We start from the raw sequence: 23579 nt of genomic DNA, 5'->3' as shown, positions 1-23579 counted from the left end.
TTGTTCTTTTTTGGAAACATCACTAGACTCATCAACTAAAATAGCAAACACATCTTTACCAATTTCATCACAAATAGACTTGATTATCTCTTTTGAAAAGCAATCGACAATAGCTATTTGAATAGTGGGAGAAGTCAACTTTTCATTTTTGGAGCATTTTCTAAAGTAACTTTAAAAATTTTCTCATTATCTTCTCTAATCCAAGATAAGACTTCAATGAAAAGTCGTTTATTATTAGACTTTTCCGTCTCATCATGTCCACGAAATGGTAATGCATTTTTTCAAAAAATCTACAACTACAGATTGTAGCACGTAATCGAATTTCATAATTACTTTTCTCAAGTTCTATTTGCTTATGCAAGGCTTTGCCGATAGATTGGTTTTTTCTCAATAGAAAATCACACTTTTCTTGGGCCTTATGGTGATAAGTTTGAATATTACCCATATGTTTCCGGAATGAGCCTGTTTTACTCCAATTGTCAAATCCTTAGGTTATAAATGCACCTCTTCCACCTTGTTCCCTACCATATCTCCAAAAAAGTAGCAACAAAAACAAGACGCCTTCTTATCTTTTATGCTATATTCTAACCATGGAAAATCAATAAACCATTGCACAACAAAACGTCTTGGCTTATGACTAAATAATGTATATTCAAAATTATGCCACTTTGGTTGACAATGCCCTTTAATCAAATATGCCCTCCTTATTTCATCCCTTTGATTAGGATTATAAGATGTAATCTTTGGCCTATCCCCCGGGTCCGAAGGATGATCATTCAAATCAAAAGACCGTGTCACTTTTGGTTTTGGCATTGGTTGATTAGTTTGTGGAACTTGAGTAGGTTCATTAGATTGTGTTTCTTGTGGACTGTTGGTGATTTTAGTGTCACCATGTCATTTTAAGTAACTGGAACAACCATGTGAGCTAAGGGGCTTCATGATTTGTATTCTAATATATGTACGGGGTTGTGCGGAGTGCACACATGTATAAAATCAAACCAGAAGCCGGTTCGACGACTAGTCAGGGGTCCGGGGGCAGCGCCCCTTTGGCGGGGTCTAGCGGCGGTGCCCCTAGCGGGGTCCAAGGGGAAGAGCCCCTGGCTGGGGTCCATAAATCCTCATTATGGTAAATTCAATTTCTTGAGGGTGATTATGGTAAAACTAACAAAACTCATTAGTTTTTGGTAACCCTAAATCCTCATTAAATCCGAATTAACATTACTTGCTTCCAAAGAAACTAATGACGACCCAACCCTAATGAAACCCTAATCGTGTTTAATATATAAATAGTTCTTCTTCTACAGAAGCGGGTTACGATCTTAAGCTCCTTTTTTATCATACTTTCACAAAATCCTCTAGCATATTGGCTTACGTCTTTTGTGCCTAGAAACGTAAGTGTCCACTTGGATTATCCTAGGCTGAATTTCTTATAACCCAGATATAGGATAGAAATATCAGTTCGGAAAGTGATATCACGATCCAAGTTGGTATCCAGATCTCCACCACAAACCCTAAATTTCCCAAGAGTTTTGGCATTGGTTGATTAGTTTGTGGAACTTGATTACTTTCATTAGCCCTATTTTTTTTATAAGTTCCTTCACCATTGTTGTCTCCAACATCTAAATGTCTTTTGAAAAAACTTTTAATAGCAACCTACAATCAAAATATATGAACTATAAACTTGATTTCAAGTTTCAACAACAGTTAACACATAACAACCTACAACTAAATTATCAATTATGAAGATATATCAACTATAATCTTGATTCCAAGTTTCAACAACACATGAATAAATAGCAATCTACATTAAAAATATATCAAGCATAACTTGATTTCAAGTTTCGACAACAAATAATCATTAAGTATTAGCCCTAAGTCCCTAAGCTAACAAAATTAATTGTTAATTTCTAATTTTCCAAACATAATAACAAAAAATTTGAATTTGAATTAACCTAAATACATAATAGAGATGAGTATTTTGGTTATACTAACTTGTTTCATTGTGATGGAAGAGCCGAGGAGCGGAGGACGTGTCTGAAATTTTGCAATTGAGAATGGTTGATGACTTGATGTTCCAATATCGACGATCACAACATTCGATTTGGAGCTTGGGAGTCGACAATTGAGAAGTTGACTGATGATTGATGAATCACGAAGTCGAAGTAACGATCCACTAACCCAAGTCCCAATACCGATCACGTCCTTTTTTTCTTTTATTGGGCTTAATACTTCTTTGTTTCATTAAATTAATTGGTGTGGGCTAAAAATCTTTGGTCCATTTGGGCTAATTTGTATTTTGGTCCATTTAGAAATAACCTGAAATTTCTTAGGGTAGCCCAATATATTTTCCGATATAAAACTACAACATATAACGAATTTTTCCGAAAAAATTAACAATACTAAAATTTTTTTTAGGGGTATCCCGGGATACCCCGGGATCCATAATGCATCCGCCAATGCCCCCAAGCATCACCTCAGCCCCTGTCCTCTCCTTCCTTCATTAAAGTCTGCCCCAAACACAAGATAAAATAGGAAGCATCAACCACCGGAGGCCAAAACACCACCACCTGTTACCTTACTAGGGATGAGATTTAGAACCAGAAAATCGGACCGGAACCGGAACCTTTAGAACCGGAATATATAGAACTGGTTCTGGTTTTGGGTTTAAAAATTGGCTTTATCCAGGTTCTGGATAATCCAGGTTTGGGTCCATCAGGTTCTGGTAAACCGGGTCTGAAAACCGAAACCGATGTTAGGAACCGGAACCACTTTTAGGGTCGGAACCGGTTTTTGTGAAATGTTGAAAAGATGCATATCACATTCGTTTCAACTTCGATTGACATTCGGTTTTTTCCAACGCGTAGTTTAGAGTTTGTACATGATTTTAGACTATAAATTTTCCATTTTTAGTTTTATATTCATTGACTTATCGTCCCCAAAAGTTGAGATATCAAAGCTGGAAGTTTTTAGTTTTTCAGTTTTTTTGTATTCTATGAAAGTTTTAAAACATGCATATCTAATTCGTTTGATGTCAGATTGACATGTGGTTTTTTCTAACTTGTAGTTTATAGTTTCTACATGAGTTTAGACTATAACTTTGTCATTTTTGGATTAATATTCAATGATATACAGTCCCCCGAAGTTGGGATATCAAAACTGAAAATTTTCAAATTTTCAGCTATTTGTTTTTGTACTTTGTATTCTGTGAAAATGTTAAAACATGCATATCTCATTCGTTTAAAGTCGGATTGACATCCGGTTTTTTCCAGACTATAGTTTAGAGTTTCTACATGATTTTAGACTGTAAATTTGTCGATTTTGGTTTCATATTCAATGAGTTACAATCCCCCAAAGTTGGGATATCAATATGAAAATTTTCAAAGTTCAACCCACTAAGTAGTAAGTAATTACAAAAAAATTTCGCTCTTTCCGGTTCTAAACCCACATTATCCGGTTCCAACCTACCCACACTTGATGTTTCCGGGTTTTCCAGTTCTAGACCCACTTTACGCGGAACCGAACCGGAACCGGTTCCTATATACCAGTCCGGTTTTCGGTTCTACAAAATACCGTTAACCGGTTTCGGGTTTTCCGGGTCTGGGTCTATCCGGTTCGGGTTTGGACCCACTTTCATCCCTACACCTTACTTCCACTGCCATCAAGAATCACCGTCACCACCATCTGTGAACTGCAGTGATGTTGTTTAACCTTCCCCTACGCTCCCATCTCTCCCTCCTGTCGTGTTACTGCTAGAAAAACAAGGAGGAAACGAGGCAGAAATCTCTGTCACCCCCTACTGCCCTCGCCGGAGTGCTCTTGCCACCACCGGACACCCCACTACCGCTCCCCTACTGTTGGCCACCATCGCCTTCTGCCTACTTACTGATCATCGTGAGTTCCTTTGGCATCGTTTTTTATATCGTGTTCCATGTCGATCGTTAGCCAAGAACTCGTTTACTATATTTTTTTTGTGTTTCTCGCATGCTCGACGGAAGGAGGTGATTACCTCCTATTAAAAGCTCAATTTTTAAATGTTTAGAAACTATCTCATTTTTTTTCAAATTAGATCCACATCCTTCAAAACTTCCATTCCAAAATAATTACCACCCCCCCTTTAGAAACTATTTTACAAAACAAGTCCTAATGACCCAAACTTCATTCCCATTTTATTATTTCAGCCTCCTCCTCATGAGATTTATTTGCAAAATAAGTACAAACCTGAAACTTAAAATTCAAATAAGTTAATTTTAGTCCGTCATTTGGAAGTTATCAACTAATTCAGTCCTACTTAATTTATTTTAATTAATAAAGGAGTCCTATGTTTTAGTTCAATTACCAAATAAACCTCCAAATATTAATTTATATTAAAGTTTCCTAGGAAACTAAATTAATCATGAAGTTTCATGTTTATGACAACACGTCCCCGTTCACATATCCAATACTTAAAAGAACTCGACAACTGCATTTTAAGTTGAGTGTTATGGCCCCTCTTTTATATATTTTCGAGGGAGAATACATGTACTACTTGTGCTAGATAATACAAAAATTCACATAAAATATTATTAATTTATGTAAAAAATGAATCTAGTTTATAAATTATTGGTTTAACTTTTATATGTCACGAACACATAAACTAAATTTAAATTTCAATATTTTCATATGTTATAAAATAAGACAATTTTTTAAAATAACATATGCCTTTTTATTAAAAAAAAACTCTATGATTTTTATGTGACATTGTGTGTCATAAAATGTATGTCATAAAACTCTGTAGTATTCCTAAGGATTCGAACTATACATGCATATATACAAAGTTTATACAAGAAACATACTTAGTTTATAAAAGCTATTGCCTTATACTATACATGCATACCAATTATGCTTGAATTTTATAAACTCTATACAATTCATTATGTGTACAATTTATCCACTTTTAAGTTACGACTGAGAGTTATCCATACCTCAATTAAGGGCTTTATAGTAAGACACTATTCATTAGCTAAAGTCTAAACACTTAACACACCCCCACTACTATAACCTTTAATCTTCGGAGCGAGATACATATGTATAGATCTATACGGGGTAGATATCCCCACTTGCGGTTGCTAGCTACAACCTCGACCGATCAATCAAAGCGGGTGATAAGTGTCTACTATCGTTACTACAACATCCAATGAAGCGTTGTAGCATGGTACATTCAGTTACATAGCTTGCTTATAGGACTTACTATAAACATTAACTCGAATCTCTTTCTATCTTACTACAACTCATAAACTTGATTCTTTCAAAACCGTTTTAAACATGGATTTAGTCCGGGGGTATGGATTAAGACATAGTCAGTTGTCCTTAGTCCGAGGGTATGGATTAAGACTATGTCTTAATCCATACTCTCGGACTAGGGACAATAACTGTGTCTAATCCATGCTCCCGGATAATTGACATATGCTAAAGTTCTACTCACTGAGTATAACTCACTTGTACTCGTAAGAAAATACTACCCAATATTCCTCATAATTAATTTAGGTCTACTCTTTATCCTAAATTATCATATATAATCAGGTATGTTCTTTAACACGTATTTTAGGCAACATCAATTAACTCGCACATAAACATATAATTAAAACTTCAATCAATACTTGTATTAAAATCATCTTCATGAAAGGGACTATGCACTCACTTGATTAGGTGGTGACTCGGCACTCGGACAACACTTCGTTACTCTTAAAATAATTTTCCTCGACAAAACAATGGGTTTTTCTCAAAACCGGGCGCCGCTGGAGAAGTGTTCCCGAGCCGAAAGGCTCTTCTTCTCAAAGCCGCCGGGCACTCCGGGGCTTCCGCCTCATGCTAGGGAGGTTCCCTAGGCTTTTCGGGGGGTTTTGGGGCTAGAGAGAAGTTCTAGAGAGATAGGGAAGTGAGGGGAGGTGTGAGGAATGAAGAGGGCTTCACCTCTTATTTATAGGAGGCTGGAGGGTCACTCACATCGTAATTTTTAAGGTGCTCGCGTCATGAGCCATGCTGGCTACAGCTAGGCACAGCCTGGTGCTGACACGTGGCATCGCACACAGGGTGGAAATCAACTGATTTTTAAAAATTCATAACTTTTGCATACGAGCTCCGTTTTTGACGTTCTTTATATCCACGTGTAGGTAAAAACAAGATCTACAAGTTTTATTTAGACTCTATCGGCTAATTCTCGACCGATCTTAAATTTAACAGTACAAGGAGATTAGACTGCTAAATGTCCGCAAAGAATTTGTAACTCCCTCATACGGACTCCGTTTTTGTCTGTCTTTTTACCATGAGTTCCTATTAATTAGATCTTCTACTCTCATTTAGGTCGCGTAAGCCAAAAACCGCTTGAATTAAAATTCGAGTTTCGGGTCGTGCACTGTTATGCCAAATCTTAGAAAAATCATAACTTCCTCATACAAAGTCAGATTTGGGCGTTCTTTTTTTGTATGTTCCCGGTTTAATGGATACTACAATGTTTGTTTAGATCACAAAGGCTAAAAATTCATCTATCTTAAATTCACTATTTACGTCTCCCGGTGCCGTGCCGGTTTTGCTGAAAAACTTCGACGAGCCAGGAGGAACGTTTGGGCAAAACGTTAGTGTTCGGTATAAACAGTCATGGACTGAAGGTGTTCCAAGATCGGATTTGGATACCTAAGACAGGAGGAATCAGATATCTTCTGATGGAAGAAGCTCACAAGACCATGTACTCGATTCGTCCCGGTAGCACTAAAATGCAGCCCGAATACTCGATTTGAGATCGAGCAGTTTTTTAGCCGAAACAATCTAAACGAGAATTGAAGATCTCGTTGTTAGTAGCGAAACGATAAAAATTTAGGTGATAACGGACGTCGGACGAAGAAGTTATGAATTTATAACGAAGTTTTTCTGTCCCAGCCTTCTAAAAATAAATAATAAAAATAAAAGTCAAAATTAGCCGACGGAGTCTAAATGAAAGTTGTAGAGTATGGTATGACCTACGCGTGGATATAAAGAACGTTGAAACGGAGCTCGTATGCCAAAGTTACGTAATTTAGAAGTTTGACAAGTCAAATTACGCCGAGCGTAATTTGAGTACGCCTAGCGTACTCAGAGGGGTGCAACTTGTCTGACCAATACTCGAGTGCCACCAATTGACGCATGCAGTGATGTCGAAGTACGCCCAGCGTAACCAAATTACGCCCAGCATACTGGAGTACGCCCAACATACTTCGAGATTACGCCCAGCGTAAATTGAAATTACGCCCAGCGTAATCCCAGACCCAACAGCCTATAAATAGAAACCGAGATCAGCCATTTTCTCTTGTTCAAACTCTTTCTTCTCTCTACTTTTTGCCTTGATTTGCGTGCCAATCATATCTCGAAGCCCCGATATCATTCCCGAGCCCCGAAGCAAGATCCGAAGCCCGAAGAATCCCGAGAAGTGAGATTTCCGAGCCGAAGCCCTGCCCGCGAGGAGCCCGATTTTTGTGAAGATCTTCCAGATCTACGGAGAAACACTACTTCTGCAAGCCGTAGTGCTGCCCGATCATCTTCTGATCAAGTGAGTGTGTAGTCATTTTCTTCTAACACATTATTATGAAGTATTTTATACGAAATACGTGTTACGTGTATACTTTGTTGATTATATGTGTGAATGTATATTCACTTTCTTCTATCTCATAGATCTGATTTATTCTCTATGAAATACGTGTTATGTGTGTGTGCCTCATCTGTTATGTGGAAAAATGTATTGATCGAGCATGCTATACAGGTTTTAAACTATGTATAAAAATGTATATTTTTATCTACTAATATGTTGGGTAGAACATGGGTAGATAGTTGGTGTGTAATAAACAGATGAGAGGCCTCGATGTTGTTGGTGTTATTCTAGTCATTCAGCAGAGTATGGATGACGACCACGGACTATTCTAGACAGTCTTGTGGAACACTAGCAGGCTCATAACCTGTAGGTGTTGCGAACGACGTGTTCACCGGTGTACTCTATCCCCCTCATGGTTGCCTTTAGGATATTTATTGCTAAGGAAGCCTCTTCGCAGTAATGTCCGTCCCAATGAAAATCCTAGATTAGGTCCCTTATAATAGATGTTGTTTTAGGGACGTAAAGTGAGGATAACGGGAATGGGTAATCGGGTTATTGTTAATTGTTGAATTAAATATAATTATTTATTGTGGGTTGAAAACCCTACATGCTCACCAGGCTCCCAAGCCTGACCCACTCAGTTTATTTGTATTACAGGAAGTGGCGCAAGGGCATAAGATGGATGAATCATCAAGTTGTTTTGTTTACAAGTCTGTATATCTATATATTTGTTGAATGACTTGTAAGGTTATCGTTTATGCTTTATGGTCTGTATCGGAACATGACATCCCGATTTTGATTATGAAATGAAATTATATCTCTTTATGAAATGTTTTGATAAAAGATCTATTTTATCATGTTTTGTTTTTGGAAACAAATTCCGCATCTCTTTTAAAATCAAAAGGATTTACTCTGAAAATGTTTAAAAAACATAAATGAAAACGGTCTTTTCTGGCCGAGATTTTGGGGATGTCATACTTTTAACTATCCACAAAATATTCTTTGGGTTTTTTAAATGGAACTGAAATTTATATTGAAGTTGACATTGTAATGTTATATTTAAATTAACAATTTAAGTATTTTGTCCAAACTGTTCAAAAGTTGTAGCTTTAAACTGATAATGGTTTACATACAATAACATATTAAATTTAATAAATTAAGTATAATATGTTAAAAGTTCAAGTCATAACTTTATAAGTAGAAGTAAATATATTACTTTAATATTGAAATTTAGTTTATTTATGGATACACTTTACGTTTGATAATTATTTAACCTTATTAACCAAATTATAATCATTGTTACAAAGATATTATAATTTATCGCTTTTAATTATTTAAAAAATATTTTTTCGGATGTTCGATTTAAACTAAAATTTATATTTAAGTTGAAAATATAATATGATATTTAAATTAATAATTTAAGTATATTATACAAATTGTTCAAAATTTATAGCTTTAAAATGATAATAGTTTACTTCCAACAATATATTAAAATTAATAAATATGTTAAAACTTAAAAAAACATAACTTTATATGTAGAAGTAAAGATACTTTTTAACATTGAAATTTAGTTTATATATGATTATGATTTAGGTTTGATGTTTATTTAACCTTATTAACCAACTTATAATCATTATTTGAAAGAAATTGAAAAGTCATGGGAGTTTCAAATGAATGTGGTGAAAGGAAAAATATATGGGAGTTTCAAATGAATGTGGTGAAAGAAAAAATGTTTCATTTATAATATAGTATGATATGATATGATATGATTAGCCGAATGCCTTCGCGTTACGCAGAAACACATGTATAGTTGAAATCTTTACAATATATGTTTTCTTAAATATAACAATAACAACGTTGTTAAATTTGATATAATAATACGTATACTAAGTTAATATAATATATTGATTATTTCGAATTATATGATAATATATATATCTATTAAAACTGCATAATCTCAATCGCTTGAATGACCTCTACCTGCAAGTTACACATGAATAAAATTAAATAAAATATATGGTTTAACATTATTTATAGTTGTTATTATTGTTAATTAATTATTTAAAACTTTATTTGCTTAACGCTTTAATTTCTATCATTATAATTATTTAAAATATCAAACATATTTTTTGTTTTTACAAGTAACAATATAATCATTTATATAGTGTTATTTTTAACTCTTGTTATTGTAAGTTATTTTAAGCTAGTTATTTGAAAACTTTTAATGATTATAAAAATATCTTTAGGAAATATTTTAGTTAATTTGATATTACAATTTAGTTTTTGCATTTAGCACTACAATTTATCACTTTTAACTATTTACAAAATATTTTTTTAGGTTTTTAAGTTAAATTGAAATTTATATTTAAGTTGACACTATAATGTTATATCTAAAATTAACAATTTAAGTATTTTATCAAAACTGTTTCAAAGTCGTAGCTTTAAAATGATAATGGTTACATACAACAACATATTAAAAATAATAATTAATTATAATATGTTAAAACTTATAGACAACTCTATAAGCATAAGTAAAGATATTATTTTAATATTCAAATTTAGTTTATGTATGATTACACTTTAGGTTTGAAATTTTGTTTATATATGATTACACTTTAAGTTAAACATAACTTATAATCATTATTAGAAAGAAATTGAAAAGTCATGGGAGTTTCAAATGAATGCGGTGAAAGAAAAAATGTTTCATTTATAAGTATACTAGTCGTTACCTCGCGCGTTGCACAAGAATGCATTTAAGTGGTTCAAATAATTATGGGAAAAAATAGAAATATGTTGAAATTTACGTTTTTAGTCATGTTTTGGGCATTAACCGAATTTTCAAATAACATAAAAATCAAACAACTTATATTTTGATACTATCTAATATAGTCCATACTTTATAAACTTTACTTTTACTTTTATAATATCCAATATATATTATAAGTTTTTGTATAACATTAATATAATCTACTTTTCTTATGTCCGATAATATTTTTTGGACAAAAATAAGTAATAAGTTGTTTGGAATGAGCTATTAATAAACAATATTGAACTAATAAACTTTGTATTACAATATTTATATTACACCAAAACATCCAAGGTTTCATATATGAACTTTCAAATATTAAACATTGAAATTAAGAATGAAGTCATACAAAATATATCTTTATACATAAATCTCATCAAGAGTTTTAAAATAAGTCCATTAGTAAATATGATATTTAATTTAATTACATATTTTGCAAGGCGTACGTTTGACTTTATGTTGGTGCGCCGAGAATCCTCTTCCTTAATTTGTACCTAAAAAATTAAGGTGAATAGAAATATAAAATAGATATTACTAAGTATTAATATAAATAATTAAAAAGGATATGTGGATCCCCTACCACCGGTTAAAGACAATATACCTCTCTAGTGATATCGATTCCTATGTGAAATTGAAGTAGTCGTTCTATGTACACCTTGTATTCCAATTACATAAACAAATATCAGTAACCAAACATAAAAATGTTATCTTTATGTAGAAAAAATATTTTAGTTAACTAACAAATTAAATAATATATGTTTAAGAGTTAGGAGTTTCAAAACATTAATATTTTTATTAATCAATCAATAAGTAACACATGTTGAAATTTTTAGAATCATTATTAAAAAACATTTGAAATATTAGATTTTAAATGAATTTTGGTTGAAGTGTTTTGACCTCTATTATTATTATTATTATTATTATTATTATTATTATTATTATTATTATTATTATTATTATTATTATTATTATATATATATAGTATATAGTAGAGAGATAGAAAGTATAACATATGTATGAGTTTTAATTAATTATCTTTTTGAAACGGTACAATTAGAAAACAAAAAAAAAACATACTTAAAATATTTAATTAAATATTTTCGACATCACCCTATATAACATATGATCAATATATTAACGATTGAATCACAATATACAACGACTATATTACAATAATCCAAAAACGAAGAAAATATAAAAATGAATTAGTATAACAAACTTACAAATAAGAAGCTCTAATATAATAGGATATCTCCAAAAGTGATCATAAGACCTCAACCCAACACAAAAAGCTTTAAGTTTGTTTTCTTTCTGAAATTTGTATATGATTTGTATGCATGTCTTCCCAAAAGATTGACCTTTTTATTGTAAACTTTTCACTAAATGCTAATTACACATAATATAAGTTATAAAACTTTTGAGTGTCAAATCATAATTAAGAAAACTTTTGGTTTGAGGAAGTTAAAAAAGGGGTTTCAAATGAATTTGGTTTGAGGAAGTTAAAAAATGGGGTTTCAAATGCATGTGATTAAAGAAAAAAATGCTAGTTTTATAAGTATGTATGATATGACTAGCCGAATGCTCGCGCGTTGCGCAGAAACACCTATATAGTTGAAGTCTTTGCAAATATATGTTTTTTTTTAAATATGGAAATAACGTTGTTGTTAAATTTGATATAATAATTTGTATACTAAATTGATATAATATATTGATTATTTTGAATTATATGATAATATATACATTTATTATGACTGCATAATCTCAATTGTTTGAATGACTTCTACCCGCGAGTTACACATGAATAAAATTAAATATAATATATGGTTTAATATTTTTTAATTTTATATAGAGTTATTTTTAACTATTGTTATTGTAAGTTATTTTAAGCTACTTATTTGAAAACTTTTAACCATTATAAAATATATTTAGGAAATATTTTAGTTAAATTGAGATTACAATTTAGTTTTTGCATTTATCACTACAGTTTATCACTTTTAACTATTTACAAAATATATTTTTTTTAAGTGGAACTGGAATTTATATTTAAGTTAACACTGTAATGTATTTTAATTAACAATTTAAGTATTTTTTCCAAACTATTCAAAAGTTTTAGTTTTAAATTGATAATGGTTTACATACAACAATATTTTAAATCTAATAAGTTAATTATAATATATTAAAAGTTAAAGATATAACTTTACAAGTAGAAGTAAAGATATTATTTTAAAATTGAATTTTAGTTTATTTGTGTTTAATTACACTTTAGGTTTGATATTTATTTAACCTTATTAACCAACTTATAATCATTATTAGAAAGACTCTACAATTTATCATTTTTAACTATTTACAAAATATCTTTTAGGTTGTTTAAGTTAACTAAAATGTATATTTAAGTTAACCATGTAATGTTATATTTAAATTAATAATTTAAGTAATTTATATAATTTTTTTCCAAAATTGTATATTTAAAATGATAATGGTTTACATCTAACAATATGTTAAAACTAAAAAAATTAAGTATATATGTTAAAAGTTAAAAAAAACATAACTTTATAAATAGAAGTAAAGATATTGTTTTAATATTTAAATTTAGTTTATATATGATTACACTTTAGGTTTGATATTTATTTAACCTTATTAACCAAATTATAATTATTATTAGAAACAAATTAAAAAGTCATGGGAGTTTCAAATGAATGTGGTGAAAGGAAAAATGCATGAGAGTTTCAAATGAATGTGGTGAAAGGAAAAATGTTTCATTTATTAGTATATTAGGTGAATGTCTGCGCGTTGCGTACAAACACCTATTTAGTTGAAATCTTTACAAATATATTTTTTTCTTTAAATATAACAATAATGTTGTTGTTAAATTATATGATAATATATACATCTATTGTACTGCATAATATCACCCGTTTGAATGACTTCTACCCGCGATTACTCATGAATATAAATATAATATATGGTTTAATGTTATTTATAATTTTTGTTATTTTTAAATTAATTTTTTAAAATTTATTTGTTTAACGTTTTAATATTTGTCATTATAATTATTTAAAACATCAAATATTGTTTTTTTGATTTTAAAGGTAACAATATAATCATTTATATAGAGTTATATTTAACTATTGTTATTATAAGTTATTTTAAGCTATTTCTTTGAAAACTTTTAACGATTATACAAATATCATTAGGAAATATTTTAGTTAAATTGATATTATAATTTAGTTTTTGCATTTAGCACTACAATTTAAGACTTTTAACAATTCACAAAATATTTATTGGGTTTTTTAAGTGGAACTGAAATATATATATATATATATATATATATATATATATATATATATATATATATATATATATATTTAAGTTGACACTGTAATGTTATAATTAAATTACCAATTTAAGTATTTTGTCCAAACTGTTCAAAAGTTGTAGTTTTAAATTGATAACGGTTTACATACAGAACATATTAAATCTACTAAATTAAGTATTTTCTGTTAAAAATTGAAGGCATAACTTTATAAGTAGAAGTAAGGATGTTATTTTAATATTGAAATTTAGATTATTTATGATTACACTTTAGATTTGATATTTATTTAACTTTATTAACAAACTTATAATCATTATTAGAAAGACATTACAATTTATCACTGTTAACTATTTACAAAATATTATTTGGGTGGTTTAAGTTAAACTAAAATTTATATTTAAGTTGATCCTATAATGTTATATTTAAATTTATAATTTAAGTATTTTATACAAATTGTTCAAAATTAGTAGCTTTAAAATGATAATGATTTACACCCAACAATATATTAAAACTAATAAATTAAGTATAATATTTTAAAAGTTAAAATACATAAGTTTATAAGTAGAAGTAAAGATATTCTTTTGATATTAAAATTTAGTTTGGATATGATTACACTTTAGGTTTGATATTTATTTAACCTTATTAACCAACTTATAATTATTATTAGAAAAAAATTGAAAAGTCATGAGAGTTTCAAATGAATGTGGTGAAAGGAAAAATACATGGGAGTTTCAAATGAATATAGTGAAAGGAAAGATGATTCATTTATAATATAGTATGATATGATATAGATACAGATAGATAAAGATATAGATAGATTTTCATTTCTAGAACTTAGATTAGCAGTGACGATATGTTACTGGCTTTAACCACATTTCTAAAAACATGCTTTTATTAAATAAAATCAATGAAGGCATTATACATAACTGTTGATTATTATTTATGTGTCAGCAGTTGTATCTTTATTTCAATATTTTCAATTCTAAAATTAATAACTGTTGATTTCTATTTCCATGTAGAATTCAAGTCAACATTTCTTTATAAACAGTTCTCTAAATTGATTATCATTCTAAAACTTACATGAAGAGTCAATATAAACTACTGACATTAACCACATTTATAAAATTATTATTTTCTTAAATAAAATCAATGAAAACAAATATTTTGATATAATGATTTTATTAATGAAAAGAATGGAATTGGTAAAGCATTAAATTTGTAATGACAAGAATTCATAATGCCTGCACTATGTAATAATTGCAATATAACTTACAAAGACACTAATAGACAAATAAAAACAAATTAACTTCAAAATGTTGACATAAACAAAAGATATTAAAAGGGTAAAAAACATCAACCAATGAAATTATCAAAAATATCTAAAAAACAATGACAAAACTTTTTAAAAAAACATTAACCAAACTTCTAAAAGTATTGCTAACAAGGTAAATTCTTTTCTTAAGTACAGTAAGTTGTTTTCCTTTTTTCAATGCCTTTTTTCTTTCCAACTCTTTTTCTTGAATAACTTGTTCTTCTTTTTCCAATTCTTTTTCTTTTCCATTTTTATTCGGAGATGACAGTTTCTTTTATCATGCTTTTCACTAGGGTCTTTTTTTTTACAAAAATTACACATTCTTGGTTCCTTCACTTGATCAGTCATAGATATCTATTTCTGAATTTTAAACCTTTTACCAGAACCAGATCCTTTGTTTTTAGCAACTTCAGGATTCAAAATATCATTAACATCAAGTTTAGAAAACCAATTAAAGAATCAAAGTGTTCACATTTTGAACGAGAATTTTTTCTAGCGGATTTTCTTTAAGTAGATTCCTTTTTTGTTTTTTCCATTCAAAATACTTGAGCAACTTTTCAGTATCATGAGAAACTAAATTTATACACTCAGCCACCACATAATATAAATCAGTTACCATCTTTTGGCAGCCAACACTACTATCGCTTAATGAATATTTTAGTTCCAATTTTTCTGGACAAATTATATCTTTCTTCCATCTTCTTAAAAAATACTTAGATGGAATTTGTTTCAAAAACATCTTCTTCATAATACAGAACACATATGTACACAAAACATCATAAAGCTCAAATATCATGCAACTATATTTGAAACTTTCTTCATTTACATTCACATTCACCTGAAAAAAAAAAGAATCAAATATGTTTATAAAATATAAAATGAAAAAAGTATAAATTGATGTTCATATATTTCAAATTGTAATGAAAATTAATACCTGAAATTTAAACTCCTTTACATTTCGATTATGCTCAAGTTTCGAGAACTGTTTAAAAAAACATACTTCAATTTTCACCATATTGACCTAAGGATTGCTCTAAAACTACATAAACATCATGCCCTTCAACAATAGAGACTGTTCCATGTGAGCATGAGTAGATAGAATGAAATAATTCATTTTGAACAATAGAAAAAATATTTTTTTCGTATAAAACTTTGATGCTTGATGTTCTAATGGAAAAGATGTCTCAAGAACATGAGCTTTCTTCATTCAATCAAAATCATTGGAAATTTGTGTATTGTGTTGAGAGTCCATAGCAGCATCAAACTTCATCATAAAAGAAGACAAGTTGGCTGTTTTTGACATAAAGTTCCAAAAAAATCACTCTCAGGTCTAGAAGTAGTCCTCATTAGATCATATAATTAAATGTTCTTAAAAAAAATAGGAATCCATCGATCACGAATTAAAACACATCTACTTTAACCAACTATTATCTTCTAACTGAAACTCACTAATAAGAGACTTCCAATCATTTTATAAAACCTCAGGATCAATGCATTGATTCCAAATTAAACATTTATATTTTTTTTCGAAAATCAGTTTTAGCCAATATTTTCTTAGAAACCTGTATGAAACAAAAAAAAAGCAAAAAAGAAAAACTTATATTGAATTTATAATATAAGTTCACATTTAACGTGATTTTTCATGTGCAAAAAAAAAATGATGTCCACCCTTTAAAGTAGACATCACACATGTGCTTTAGTGGCACCAAGGCTTGAAGAGTTTAAATTGTAGATAACACTTTTATCAAAATAATCTAACTGTATATTAGAGCGTGACATGTGAACAATATGATATGTATATCATTCTTGATTATGCTTCGCAACCAATGTCAAAACAAAAAATCTAGTAGTGCCTTTAACTACCTTAAAACCAATCTTCGTCGGACACTGAATCATTTGGCTAGATCGCTTTCTTTTTTGTTTCCCTTTAACACCTTTCAATGTTTCAACATTGTGTTTCTTTGTTATACCAGATCTACTACAATAAACATACTCATAAATTAAAACTGCCTCCAAAACTTTCTCATCTTTTAGTCTACAATCAAACCTTGCTTTTTCAACATATTTTCATATACATATAAACTCCCAAATCCAAAGAATCAAATTCAGAATGTAGAAAATGCTAAAGTAATTTATCGACTTTAGGAATCCAAAAAACTATACCTGTGCCACTAGGAGATCTCACTTCGATGCAGGAAAGATGATCTAAGAATTTGAATAACAAATATATTAATATAAAAGTATAAAAAATTTAATTAATATTTGAATAAGTTTTTTTGTTAATCACCTTCCAATTCAGTTGTTGTTGCAATATTCTGATTACAATGTTGAGGTTGAATAAAAATACAGTTACCAGAATCAATTTCTTATATTGAATGACTTAAATTGTTTGCTGAACAATGCTCATCTTGTTCCATTTCTTGAACAAAAAAAGAATCCCAACATTAACTTCATTTGATGAATTAACAATGTTATTTGTTGTGTTATTTTCATTCTCTTCATTCACATAAGAAAAGAAACCATTCCTAGCAGAAGAATGATCTATATAACATTACAATAAGAAAAAAAATCAATAATATACATAAAATATGCATATTTGTGCATACACAAAAACAAAAACTTCATATATGCAAAAATGAAAATACACATCAACTACTGAAAGTTTAAATCAACAGTCATATATACGTGCACATATACGAAAATAACAAATCAGCAGTCATCACTAATCTATACTATTGAAATAGTATTGATCACTACTTATTGATCAAGGTCAATCAACAATTACTAACATTAATACACATCATTATTATTTGTTTATACACAGATTGTATAATTATTTAATTTTTTCAACTACAAGACCTTACATCCACAATCGGTTTATAATTCTGAAATTATGAACCATTCTAAAAATATTTTACAATGAAAAACTTTTAATTATCATTTAATTATAAAAAGTAGTCTATACTGTACAAACTAGTATTATTCACAATTTATTGATTAAGGTCAATCAACACTTATCAATATTAATAAATATCATCATTTATTTCTATCAGCATTTTGTATAATTGATTAATCTTTTCAAGTTTAAAACATTTTACAATAAAAAATTGGTTATTATCATTGAAAGGAATACCATCTATAAGCAATTTTTGTAACAAACACAAAGTATATAAAAAAAACAATAACATATAGAATAAATTTATAGATGGAGTAATACCTTCATTAATAGGATTGTAGAAACAAAAAAGCTTGATTCCATTGATGAGCTATTGAAAAATTCAAAAACACTAAAAACTAAATCAAATCAATGAAAAATTCTAAGATAAACACTAAAAAAGAAAACAAAAAACAATACAGTAATGAAAAAACAATACAATAATGAATAAAGGTTTTAAACAAAAAAAACAAAGGATTAAAAAAGAATAACAATAAAGACGATCGTTGGAACCCTAAAAAACCACCTAACCTAGAACATGATCGACGTAATTAATCGCAAAATCAGTAAAGTCAATGTATAAAATAAATCAAAAGATAGCGATTAATGATCAATGTAGATAATTAGAAAAGCAAAAGAACAAGATTCTAAGAAGAAAATCGATTTATCAAATGGATCGATGAATAACAAAAACTAACCTAGAAAGCGATCACGGTACTGAATCACAAAAATCTTCAATATGAAATAGAAGGATAACTATTCAAGATCAATGAATGTAATTCGAAAAGGAAACGAAGAAGATTCTAAGAAGAAAATTGATAAATCGAATGGATCAATGAATCGTTGAATGCGAAAATCTTCAATAATATATCAAAAGATAACAATTCAAGATCAATGAATGTAATTCGAAAAAGAAAAGAAGAAAATTGATAAATCAAATGGATCGATGAATCACTGAATGAATTTTGGAAACACTACAACATTAACACCCTATGGCGACGACAAATTCTGTCACACCCTCGGCCGACAGCGGAAACGCCGAGGTGCATGACGTAAACCAGTAATCACAGTTATTGAACATACATTGAATAATAGAAATATAATCTTTATTACTACCGAAATGGAAATTACAGTGACAATAGTTGTTGCTGAAACGCTACACACACCTAACAATCCGGCGTTCACATTTGTATGATAAGAATATCGGAGAATCTTCTGTACAAACTCTTCTGACCTTATAAATAACCTGAGAATACATGCATTAAGATACGTCAACAAAATTGTTGGTGAGTTCTACAGGTTTTGACACAAAGTATTTTTCACCCAAAAATGTTTTATAAAATTTATCTGGTTGACCAGCTTTTATAAACACATATTTTTCTATCGAAAGTATAAAATAATTGCGTCATAAAAGTATATTTAAACTCATTTAGAAATGTCATTTGCTCAAATCTAAAAATACACCATTTGTAAAATATATAAGTAAACCAAACTTATAACAAATTCTTACGGTTCTCATGACCGAAATGCTCTTTATATAAAGATTTTGAAACCAATTTATATAAAGTCATATCACACTTTGTGTAAACATAAAATAGCCAAGTTTTCTCTTAAAACTTTGTACAAACGTTCATATAGTTTATATGTAAAACTCAAAATTTTGAATTTTATAAACTTTGTAAATCCGTTTCATATTATTAATTAAGCATTATTTTACTTAATTTGGAAATCAACACTTAACCAGTGGGGCAAACTCATCCCAAAATACTTTTCAATAACCGGTAAATTATAAATGCATATTTTTACCACTCATATAATTTCAACGACAAGTATTAACCATTCTCTTTACAATTCTTTTCTTTAAAACGTATCTGCTTACAGAGAATTATGTTGTAGGTAGAGGTAGTTAACAACCTAAACACTCTTTCACACTCGGCCCAAATTGGGAGGATTGACTCAATCTAGATCTACACTTCTTCGAATAGAATCTTCAATATATCAATTTGTGTATAACCGACACTATTCGTCGCTCCTCCACAAGCCAAAAAGGCACAATAAACAAGCCACACATGCACAATATAAATATAAATGGAGGAATCGAGATCATTACTAACGTTTAAAAGCAGTCGTATAGTAACGAAGAAAGAAACACTTGACGTCTGTTGCCTCGTCAGATGAAGTTGTAGCTAGCAACCACAGACGGAAAATAACCATTCGCATAAATCTTTCCATAAGAAATAGATCTACACCAAAGTTCTTTATTATAAATCTATGCCGTGTACATAGACCTACAGTATATGATTCCTCTTGGATTAACGGTTATAGAGCTAGGTGTCGATTCCAGGATTTGATCCTTACAAAGGAAAAATACGCCAACATAAAACTCTCTCTTTCACCCCTTTCGATACATTCCTCCTACAAACACACATGTGATACACAATCCACGAAATCCATGATGACGAGTCTTCAACTCATAAAATTCGTCGTTCACTAGGGTCACTAACGTGAATCTTAGATTATTAAGACTTTCGAAGCTTAGTGAAATTAGTTAAATAGTGAAATTAACGTAGCGTTCGACTATTGTGGCGGTAATAATTTGTATAGTTCTTTACTTCAGCCAATAAGGAGGATGTTCGTTCGCGTAGCCGAATACTCATTCATGCAAATATTCGATAAATTGCATAATTGATATGATATATAATTTATTAGGTAATAATCCCCAAAAATCAGAGAATTAATTAATTTATCATATGTGGTGAGTTTCGTATCACAACTAAAATAATTTATATTTTTATAATAATTATAAAAATAAATTATATCATTTATTTAGGAATCGTTTCCACATTATGATCGGGAGTATAATAATAATAATAATAATAATTGATTTTTGTTATATTTTCAATTAATTATTATATATTTGTCAAATCTTTGTTTATAGTCGTTTAAGACAATGTACATTTCCGTTGTACACAATTTTGTTGAATAGCATATTTTGTTATGTATATAATGTCTTTTTATGCTTTCTCAATATTTTCATGTACATATATACGACGAGTATTACAGTTTATGATTCGTCGAATAACTTATATCTTTATGTCAATCTAGTTATAATTCAGTGATTTTTATTAATATTAATTAATATATCACAACAAGGTATAATTATATCATTTATAGCATTCTAATATAACTTATATAATTTATTAATGCTTTATACCTTTTAAATTGTTATTTTCATAACTCTTAACCAATAATAAGGTATGATGTCATTTTATGTATAAGACTTGAAAATCATCAAACTTTAAATAGACACTCGTGTATTCTCCCCCAAATATTAAAACAGTAAAAGAGGGGCCGTAGAAACTCACATTTGGTGCGTGTTTCTCGAGTTTAGATGGGAGGTTCGGTGAGGTTCTTGCTTCGTTCAAGACCCGGTATCTTCACCAAAAAGTAAACGAATCTAGATTTAGATTTTTGGACCTTACAAAGGTGCACAAAACAGCAAGTTTTCAGATTTTTAGTTGGAAATAAACTCACCGAAACAGCCACAAAGTTGTCGAAAAAAATAGGGTGGTTGGGGATGTTTCCGGCAGCTTTCTCGCCTCTTTTTCTTCGTGTTTTCGCAGCAGCACTTGAGGGGGGATCAATGGGTTGAAAAACAAATGACTTCAGGGGTATATTTGGCACGTTTGTTGGCTGTAACAGGTGGCTAGACTCGGTGGTGGCTGCTCCTTTTTGCCACCCGAAATCACAGCAGAAATCTCCTCCGGTGGAGGTGTTCTTCATGAACTTTGAACACAAGAGAAGAAGTAAAGAGGAAAGAGTTTTGAGGCTGAACTTTTCTGGGTTAAAGGTCCCTAATAGTGCTCTTTTTATACTCTCCTAAGTTATCAACTTTACTCTAGCATGTACCTTAGCCCATTTTTAGAAGCAACACTTTTCTTTTGTAGATGGTTAGGCCTTAGACTTGTAATCATTTTTGTACTCTTAATGCATAATTTTTGGAGTGTAAGAAGAGAGAAAAGAAGAATAAACGTGGGGGGTTGGGTCTGGGGTATAGGAGGCCCCAACTACTTGCACTTTGAATTAATACTTAGAATCTACCTTCTTAAATGAATGTGCTTATACACTTAATGGGATGATGGGATTTGGTGGTTGAAAGCCTTTAACACACCTGTAGAGGAGGGATAAATTCATACGATTTGACCTTTAAATTCTAGCTCTTAATGTAGTTGGAAGCAAGTGGGTACAAGTCCTTAATGAGGTATAGTATGTCAAAAAAATGGACTTTTGTGGTTTTATGGCTAACTTTTGAGGCATCTAACCATATACACCCATAAATATATTTCATATTCAATTTATTTTGTTATATTTTTTTTCATATACTAATAGAGTCCCCTTATTATTACATATAATACCAGTAAGGACTTGGTTATTTTTATAAATAAAACCTTTTCACTACATAAACATAATTGTATGTATCTTATTGATTTTATTAGCATATAACTAGCCATATAGGAATAATAATCTATATTAAACGATTTTTATTGTTAAAATATATTTATATTTATAAGAGCATCGTACATTAAGTCCTCCGTCAAAATTAGTTACGGTCGTTGATCGACGGACATCGACCTAATTTTTACGTTTGTTACAAATTCGGACCCTATACCGACGACATGTCGTCGGTATATAGTCATCGGGATAGTCGTGTCGGCATAGGTCAATAGTGTCGTCGGTATAGATGTCATCGCGATAGCTTCGCCTATGCCGACGACTGGTCGTTGGGACATATTTCGTCAATCATATTTTCGGGGGAAATAAATAAAGTTTTATTAATTACCTATTGTGACGACTTGTCGTCGGAAAACGTATAGCGACGACTTGTCGTCGCAACAGGTGTAATCTATTACGACAACTAGTTGTCGGTATAGGTTTTTCACAGGAGTCAATGACATACCTATAGCGACGACATGTCGTCGGGATAGCTATTGTTTGTTTTTTCCCCTGTTTTACAGATTTAATACATTACCATTCCTGCATTTTTAACAAATTCAAAACACATTGCAACATATATCAATTGAAATACATTAACTAGGTACCATTGTTCAAATTCAAAACATCAAATTCAAGTAGTTAGCTAACATTGTTCAAAACACTAAAAAAAACATCAACCATCATTATCATAATCATATCCTTCTTCTTCTCCTTCTTCTCCTTCTTCTCCTTCTTCTTCCATCCTTTCGGCAACTTGCTGATAGGTACTTGCTTGTGTGTTATAGTTGAATAGAAAGTTAGGAAATTGTGATGGTTGGAAGCCCGGAATACATGCCGACAATGATGCATTATATTGTTGCAAGTATTCTTGTATTTGTTGTGCATCAAATTGGGATTGAGATTGGGACGATTTTGAAGTGGAAGGTCGTTCATTTGGAATTAAACAGAAGTTGCGGTTGGTCTCCTACCCACCCTACGAGCATGCCCGCGTCTCGTCCCAAGGGCACGTTCTAAACATTCTTCCATGTCTAGTATTCCGCCTTCCCTAACCTTGTTTTGCATTTTCTCATATTCTTCTTGAATTTTCTCCTAAAATAAAGAAAACAATAAACATACGTTAAT

At 30.2% G+C, this 23579-nt stretch overlaps 1 long non-coding RNA gene across 3 annotated transcripts; it reads right to left on the bottom strand.

Annotated features, from left to right (window-relative positions):
• Positions 1–15559: 15559 nt before the first annotated feature.
• Positions 15560–22000, bottom strand: LOC145074826 (uncharacterized). 3 transcript variants are annotated; one of them, XR_013692130.1, is made up of 5 exons: positions 21498–22000; positions 21329–21398; positions 17192–17233; positions 15963–17003; positions 15560–15866 (listed from the first exon to the last, which is right to left on the bottom strand). It is a non-coding gene; the product is annotated as an uncharacterized LOC145074826 (long non-coding RNA). The 3 variants fall into 3 exon arrangements; XR_013692129.1 differs by having other exon boundaries at positions 15963–17233; XR_013692128.1 differs by lacking the exons at positions 15560–15866; positions 15963–17003; positions 17192–17233 and adding an exon at positions 18256–19209 and having other exon boundaries at positions 21498–21996.
• Positions 22001–23579: the final 1579 nt, after the last annotated feature.

This window comes from Lactuca serriola, chromosome 9 (genome assembly GCF_051521515.1).
Source record: "Lactuca serriola cultivar US96UC23 chromosome 9, Lser_US96UC23_V15, whole genome shotgun sequence".
Lineage (NCBI taxonomy): Eukaryota > Viridiplantae > Streptophyta > Magnoliopsida > Asterales > Asteraceae > Lactuca > Lactuca serriola.
This window is presented reverse-complemented; position numbering and strand designations above follow the sequence as displayed.